The sequence below is a fragment of the Lygodium microphyllum genome, chromosome 20, assembly GCF_053477565.2.
Source record: "Lygodium microphyllum isolate KBCC chromosome 20, Lygodium_microphyllum_v1.1.10, whole genome shotgun sequence".
NCBI lineage: Eukaryota > Viridiplantae > Streptophyta > Polypodiopsida > Schizaeales > Lygodiaceae > Lygodium > Lygodium microphyllum.
In genome coordinates this window covers 121,699,458-121,707,755 of record NC_141154.1, presented here as the reverse complement: position 1 = coordinate 121,707,755, position 8,298 = coordinate 121,699,458, and the positions used below count along the sequence as shown (strand labels likewise).

General features: G+C 46.4%; 1 pseudogene; it reads right to left on the bottom strand.

Moving 5' to 3' along the window:
- Positions 1-1,354: 1,354 nt before the first annotated feature.
- The window catches only part of LOC148019327 (uncharacterized), a 50,677-nt pseudogene continuing 43,733 nt past the window's right edge, over positions 1,355-8,298 (bottom strand).

Below are 8,298 nucleotides of genomic sequence, written 5' to 3'. Positions count from 1 at the left end.
TCCTCTCTTATTCTTCAAAATCCTGGCCCATGGATGACTGGTGGGAAGGGGTTTTGTAGCCTCCTCTTCCTCAAAGTCCCGGGATGGACTTATTGGGTGATTGGTGAGAAGGCTCGTAGCTTCCTTCCCTTCAAAGTCTCGGGGGGGGGGGGGGGGGGGTATGAATGGACTAGTGGGAAGGGGGGCTTAAGAAGCCCCCTTAGAAGCTTCCTAGAGAAGCTTCTAGAAGCTTCTCTTAGCACGTGGCCACGTTGGGGGGTCCCAATGATCATGGGAGGAAAAGGGCGTGGTCTAGGCGAGGACGGCGGCGGCCTGGTGGTTCCATGCGAGGTGGAGGCTCCCTGTCGGCGGCTCCCCAGCGGCCAGCGACCTTCCCACACAGCGTCCTCTCTTCTACGGCGACCTCCCTCCACAAGGCGACCTTCCCTCCCCTTCACACAGCCCGTCCCCTCCTTCTCACAGCCCGACCACCTCCCTTCACGTCCGGTTCCTCCTTCACGTCCGGCCTCCTCTCTTCACCCCTTCCTTCACGGCATTCCTCCACACGACAGCCTTCTGCCGCAATCTTTCCTATTCCCCCCTCTCCAAAAGGGGGTGTTTATATAGGCATGGGGGGAAAAGAGGGCCTCCACACACGTGGAGGACTCCTCCTCATGCAATCTGACCTTCTCCTTCCTTGGCCATTCCTCCCCACACTCCCTCTCCTCCAGCCATGCATTGGCTGGGGGAAGGGATAATAATTAAAAAAAATTTGCCTTGATTTATCTAAATTGCCCCTTCAAAAAGGGTGTTCCCTTGCGGCTTTTACGGTCTCCAATCTCGGCCTCTAATTCTCAACGTGAAGACCTCATTTTGAACGTCCATGGTGTGGATTAGGTTACAAATAATTACGAAGTAGGGAATACCCTTGCACAGGGTTTACACGGCGTGTGGGAAGGCAATATTTACGGTACGCAGTGTGCGGAAATATTACACTTTCAGTTAAGTGTCTTGTCATTTTCAAATCTACACAAGATTGTGTTTATGAGTCCAAGCTAATCTATCTTGGAACCTAATTCACTTGTGTAACAGTTTGTCTCTACTTGTCCATGTCATTATGAACTTGGTCTTCATATTTGATCCACCATAGCTTGTGTCATGCCCTAGATCCACATTATTTAACATGGTATCAGATCCCAGTCAGGCATGGCACTAATCCTCCAACTTCATTTCACTCTTACCTAGCTCAATTTGAGCTCAGATCAAGTCTAGAACCCCAAAATCCTACTCCTTCTTCTCAATGCCCTACTTGGTAGACATAGCCAAACTACACCTACCTTCAGTTGAGTAGTCAGATTTCACCATAAAAGCTATGTCAGCTGTTGCTTCCTTCACCAAAGTTACTCCTTAGCTTAAGGTGCTCCCTTCTATCACATCGGACAGCGAGATTACCATCTACAGAAGGCGGCATTGCGTGATCTTCAGAAACGGCACAATCTGCAACAGCATGACGATTCATACAGCTGTACTCACAATATGCAACACAATTCTCACACTCACCATAGGGCTTTTGTGTCCCATGAGATAAGCTTCATTTCCATGTAAAAAGTTGTAAGAATGATCAAGTGTGTAGTCCACACAGAGCAAAAAACCAGGTTGCTACAGAAACCCTAATCCAGAAAGCCATAGCCATCAAGGTCCAAGCTCATTTTTTCTTCAAATTCTCATTCCCTTCAACTTAGGGGACACACTGCCACTCTTATCTGAGTCTAAACTCAGTTCCCATCAAGATTAACACTTCAAATCAACAAGCAAGAAGAAGATCAAGCACCGACATTCAATACTAAGCTCAAGAATAGTATCTATTGATACTCAACTAGTGTCTTGACACTGACCTCCTTGTGACACTTCACAAATTCCCCTTGCTGGTCTTTTTTCAGTTAATTGGAGCTGCTCAATATGGTGGAGCTTGAGCAAATAGCAAAGTTCAATGGAGAAGGCTTCCATGCCTGGAAGGAAAAGACCATGTATCACCTAATGCGAAAGGACTTGTGGGGCCTGTTTGAAGCTGATGCAGATAACAAGAAGAAAGATGATGAAGATGGGTTTGTTGAAGAAGACCAATTCAAAACCAAAGAATGGAAGAAGATGAATAATAAGGCACTAGGCATCATTGTCTGGGGACTAAGTGATGATGTGCTACATCATATATATGGCATTAGAAATGCTAGAATTGCTTGGGAGGAGCTTGATAGAATGTTTGGTACCCAAGCAAAGAACTCAAAGGTAAAACTCCTCATGCAGTTTTATAAACTAGATATCAAAGGCAGTGCTTCTATGAGCATACACATTAATAAGTTTAAGAGTTTAAAAACCCAGCTTGCAACTCTTAAAAAGAATATTGATGAAGATGAAGCAATAGCCGTACTGCTTGCAAGTGTAAACAAGGATCCATATGAGAACCTTGTATCCACTCTAAGTAATGTTCCCAGTCTCTTACTCAAAGATATTGAGCACTCACTGCTTGATGAAGAAAGTAAATTTAAAAGCAAAGATGTAAAAGAAACCAGCTCAAGGGAAAACCTCTTATACACTAGAGGAGCTACTGGACCCAAAGGAAGAGGTCGAGGATTCAACACTGACAACAAAAGTCAGATGACATGTCATTATTGTGGTAAAACTGGCCATATTGTCAGTGAATGCTTCCACAAGAAAAGAGCACAGCAGATGCAAAATGACCACCACCAAAGTAAATTCATGAATGAAGAAGAAGAAAAAGATATTTCCACTACCATCAACAACTCTAACAGATTGTTTTAAAGAATTTGTTCCCATAGTGGATATCTATATTTCCCTTAGTGGATTTGATTTGTAAAAACCCTTACCAAAGATGTAAAGTCTCAAGCTTTAACTTGACTAGGCTGCGTATGAGCTAGTCTTCCGAGCCATGTTATCATGTAGGGGGGGGCAAAAGCCATCAAGTGTAGGGACTCATCATTTGAGGGGGGGTGTTGAGAAATAGACTAATGATGTATGCTCCAAGAGGAGCTGCCCTGAATCCCATATGCACAGTGAGGAGAGTGGAACAACTCAAAGTCTATAAAGCATTGTACTTGACTATGAAATAATACAAGATCATGATGCTTTGTACTTTCAGTTAAGTATCTTGTCATTGTCGATTCTACAAAAGATTGTGTTTATGAGTCCAAGCTAATCTATCTTGGAACCTATTTCACTTGTGTAACAGCTTGTCTCTACTTATCCATGTCATTATGAACTTGGTCTTCATCTTTGATCCACTGTTAACCCCAACACGAAGAAATCAAAAGGAAATAAAAAAGATGCAGGTCAAAGGCGGAAAAAAGGTAGCCCGACTGAAGAAAGAAGAGGAGAAAAGGCCAAAAGTGCAAGGGCAACCTTAAAAGTCCAAGGGAAATGCAAAAGGGGAAAGGCGATTTTAAAATACAAAGGCACACCCTGAAATCTTGTAAAAGAGTGCCAGGCGGTGGAAAATCCAGAAAGCTAAAATAGAAGATAAAGACAAAGGCCAAGGCAAAGAGAAACGGAAGACAAAGGCGCACGAGGAAAAGCGCAAGTCAAACTATTGTAAAAGAGTGCAAGCGCATCATGGTTTAATTCAAGGAGTGCCAGGCTCTCACCCATGCAATTTGTAAATGTAGACGGGCGGTGGAAAGGAAGCTAGGAAGATAGAAGGACAATGGGAAAAAGGGCCTAGGATACGAGCAGCCATGTAAAAAAGGGGAAAAGGGGATGACCGCCCAAAAGGGATTTAGGGTTTTGTATATAAAGTTGAAAAGTGAACGAGAAGCTCACTCTTGTGTGTGGCAAAAAGTGGCTCTCCTCTTCTTCTTCTTCTTCTTCTTGTTCTTGCTTGCTTGAGCTTGTGCTTGAGAGAGAGTGTGTGAGAGTGTGAGGGAGTGAGTGTGTGAGGGTGAGGGACCGAGGAGGAGAAGCTCTCCATCTTCTCCTCTCTTCTTCTCTTCTCTTCTCTTCTCTTATCTTGCTCGTGGCAATGGAGCTCGGAGTGTGGAGCTTGAGGATGGAGCTTGCTTGAAGCTCGCACTTGGATCGTGGAGCTACCGGAGTGCGCGGGAGAGGAGGTAACTTGAACGACACAGAGGTAAGATCACTACATCCGTAGATATGGATGGCGCATCAGTTATGGAGAGGTAGCCATTAGTGCTCGGCTTGGAACGCTTGAACAATAAGCGGTCCATGGGTCTTGGCGGTTGAGCGAAGGCTCCCACATTTTGGTTCCATTTCCGAGACATACGGATTCAAGCCTTCAGCGCTTGCGTGCTTCAAATCGAGCATCAAAGTAAAGGTTTCCCCGAACCGGTGCTTGAGATAGGTAGGAAGTGAGGGGGTTGAAGATGGTATTTGATCTCCTTGGCAAGTAGGTTTTTGTTCTGTTTGAGGTTTATGTTGAGAGATGGAGTAGTGTAGGTATTTACTTTGTGATTTGGATGCATTAGAGTAGGAGAAAACAAGGAAAAACAAGGAAAACAAGCACCAGGGGTTACTGTTGCAAAACAGGGCAAAAATTGTACAAGAATTGGCAAAACGCTTGCTAGTGATGCCTAAGGTTGGCATGTGAGTGATTGGGGGCACCAACACCATGCCCGGAAAGGGAATAAGAGCCAAGAGGCCAAGGAAGAGCTCATTTGTGACTGTTCAGTTTGAGAGAGAGAGAGAGAGAGAGAGAGGGAGCCATTACACGATCTGCCCCGATCTAGCCATTGACGAGCCTACCACGCTAACCAGGTACATAAAACCCTTCCCCTATCATTCTAGATAGGACTTGGAGGTTCGTGCTTGGGATGGTGGAGGAAATCACAAGAATTGAGCAAGATCGGCATTGCATTGTTCCCATCGCGCCGCATTCGGCCCATTCGAGTGGTCGCTTCTAGGCCGAGTCCCAGAATCAGCCTTCAGCCCCTTACCAGTCAGCCACTTGGCCCGAAACCCTAGTCGGCAACTGTCCAAGTCAACCCACTCGTCCGTTCAAGCCAGAGCTTTTTGACCACGTGGCACATTCGGCCTTGCGCCATTCGGCCCGCCCGAGCGACCCGTCTGAGTTCCAAATTTGGAACTCGGCCATACTTGGGATTCGGCCCTCGGCCAACAGCGGTTCGACCCATCCGAATTATCTTGTCCGAACGTGTCATTCGGCCTGTCCGAATAAAAATCGTCCGAGTCAGATCTGGAGATTTGGCCCTTGACCCTGTGCCATTCGGCCCGTCCGAGTGACCCACTCGAACCCTGCAATTTAGACTAGTTGGTCCGAATACAACTTTTTGTCAAATTTGTCAAAAATTTGATCCAACCCGGCAAACACACATTAGCGTAACTTGTCGAAATCCTTCGAGTGCTCAGAACTTGGTTTTGGCACATGTAATAGGAAAAAACCGTAGCAACAGCCGCTTTGCAGCCCGGGGTAGGCAATTACGAGACACAAAGACTTAGACGCAAACTGCTCAGTTTCAAAACTTGATTGGCCAAAAATGAACGCTGCAACATATTAGAAAGCCGCTAAACCGGCCAAGACGACCAGAAAATTGACCAACAAACCTATAAGGCCAAAGCGACGCGAGAGTGCGTAAGACGCTTAGAAATTAGTTGCCACCCTCACCCTGAATTTTTGCACTTGAAGCACACTTAAAGAAACTGAAAGCCTGATTGAGCGCAAGCACACAGGAGAGGACCCCCGCAGAGCGGGCCCTACCCCCTCTGCACCTCCCCCAAGTAGGTTGGAGAGAAAACGCACGTCGTGATAGGTCCTCCAAATTGGACCCTAGTGTAGCAATAGCTCTACATGAGCATGGATTCGTCCTGGCAAAAGAGCAACCAAAAGCCCGTGCCCAAATAGAGACCAACAGAGACCCTAGAACCTCAATAGGCCCATCTAGCCAACAAGGCAAAAAGGCCACACCGCAAAAACACATACAAGTTGCATTCGGACTGCATCTAGTCAAGGCGGAGAGCAACAACATCAAGCTACAATCGTGAGAATGACTAGATATGACAATCCTGACGATAGATGCTCCTTGAATAGCACTACACCGACGATCCAAGGCACCAGTGGAGAATCCACATCTGGTCGTGTAGTTGGGGGCTCAAGGGCATCTGTCAAAAGGCTTAAATTTACAAGCCAGGACCCGGAAGATGAAGGCATAGTACCACCTTCTTATCTTAGGGTCAAACTCACCATGAAAAGAGAGCATACTATCAATGCTATGATTGATGAAGGAGTAGATTTTAACATCTTGATCTATGAATTATGGACCCTACTAGGCCAACCAGAGCTCACACCGACTAGTGTAACTCTTAGCCCTTATGGGGGACACCCACAAGCACTCATAGGGAAGTGCAAAATCCTTGTGACAATTGAAATGGAAAGCTTTCCTATCCTATTTCATGTTCCTCCAAATAGTGCTAGCTGCGGGAAAGAAACCCTCCTAGGAAGACCCTTCAAAAGGGTGACCAAGTGTGAGGCTGACTATGTAGCACAGAGGATACACCTGACATTACCGAGTGTGAGAATAGTCACAACCTTTAGCAAGGGTGACCTCATCGAACCTCGAGGGAAAGGCGAGCAGGGTGCTTACATGACAGTCAAGCCTGTTGACGAGAGCGAGGACTTGTTGGAAGAGTTAATACAAGCGCAGGTCGAACAATGAGAACCAGTGAATGAGGCCATGCCGGAAACAAGAAGGCCAGGAGACAATGCCAAGGACGGCCTTGGGACTGACAAATATCGTAGAAGACCCCAAAGGAAGCCCAAGCCTTATAGACCAGGCATTGATGGAAGGTCAGCACAGTGCCGCGATGGATATCCATAGCGTTGCTATGTGCGCAAGGGTACTACGCAGGTAACCGATGGATTTGGGTACCAAAATCCTCTGCTAAATCGCCTCTATCAACTGAAGGCCAGATTGTATCAAGAGCAAAGAAGCGTAGGAGGAGATCTAAATGAAAAACCAAGTCTCGAGTCAACAATAGTGGAGTGATTGAGCCCCTCATGGTCGAAATCAAGAAACCAAACGGGACCAATCGGAGGGTAGATCCTCAGCCTAGCGTGCTTGACAAGCAGATGCCAGATGTAATCATTGAGGATATGCAGAAGCCGCTAGTGCCCAAGGAGCCTTTGATTCCCCAAGAGGATAGCAAGCATCATAGGCACAACATTTCTCATGGTAAGGTTAAATGCTCAACAAAGCAAATAGCAAAATCATCAAACAGCCACGAACAAATCTCCCAGCTAGAGTCAAAACCACTTAGGACTCCCAAGTCTCCTACACCCTCTTCCCCTAAACGGACACAGAAAGCACAATAGTCGTCAAGTGCGGCTACTCGATCCCAATTCCTACCTACATCAGAGCTTCCAAATGTCCAAGAGACAGGACACGACACCACCCTTGGCTCTCAACTTAGGGATATGCCCGTGCAATCCACCGTGGCTAGCTCAACTGATACTCAAGTGAAGGCTCTAAAGGCAACAAAAGGCATGACCACTTCCAATCGACCTAAGGAATTAACACCGCAATCCACCAAAAGTAGCCAGCCCACTGGACTAGCCGCTCCTACTTCCAATCAGGAATCACAGCAGTCACACAGCCCTTGGCCGTGACAACACCCCTTGTGCAACGTGTCCTTAGTAGTTTACATGTGGAGGAGGTGTCGCAACCAACTTCATTAACAACTCCAGCACTTCCAAAATGCCTAAAGCCTAGATTGGAGGAGTTAAACAGAAGGGAAGAGCTAGACTCTCCAAAAAGGGAGGTAGTTGTACCCTCACAACCTAGCAGGGCTATTCAGCAGGCCACAGCTATGACCCATAAGGACACACTAGAGAAAGAGAATGCTAAGGCCCAACCAAGCACATCAACAGTTGACCTAGTCCAGAATTCTAAGTCAATGAGAGATGCACCTTCACGGACCAAGAAAAAGAGGAGAAAACAACGAAAACAACAACAGTTGCTGATGGTTGTGGACCACAAGGACACTGGGATGAAGAGCACCGGAGGGCTGATGCATAAAGCATCGAGTCCATCCACCAACAAACCCATTAATTCCTCTCCTAATCGCGGTGAACCCTCAGACACATCTGTGTGCTCTAAAAAATCAAAGCAACCGTTGCCATCAACAGTTTCTTTCAGCACACGATCCATTGACAATAAAACTCACGTCGATCAATCAAGAGTGGATACAACGTCATCACAACACGGTGACAAATCTATACCAGTCACACCCAAGAAGAACCATGACAAAATAGTAGCAAAACCCCAGGAAAGCTAC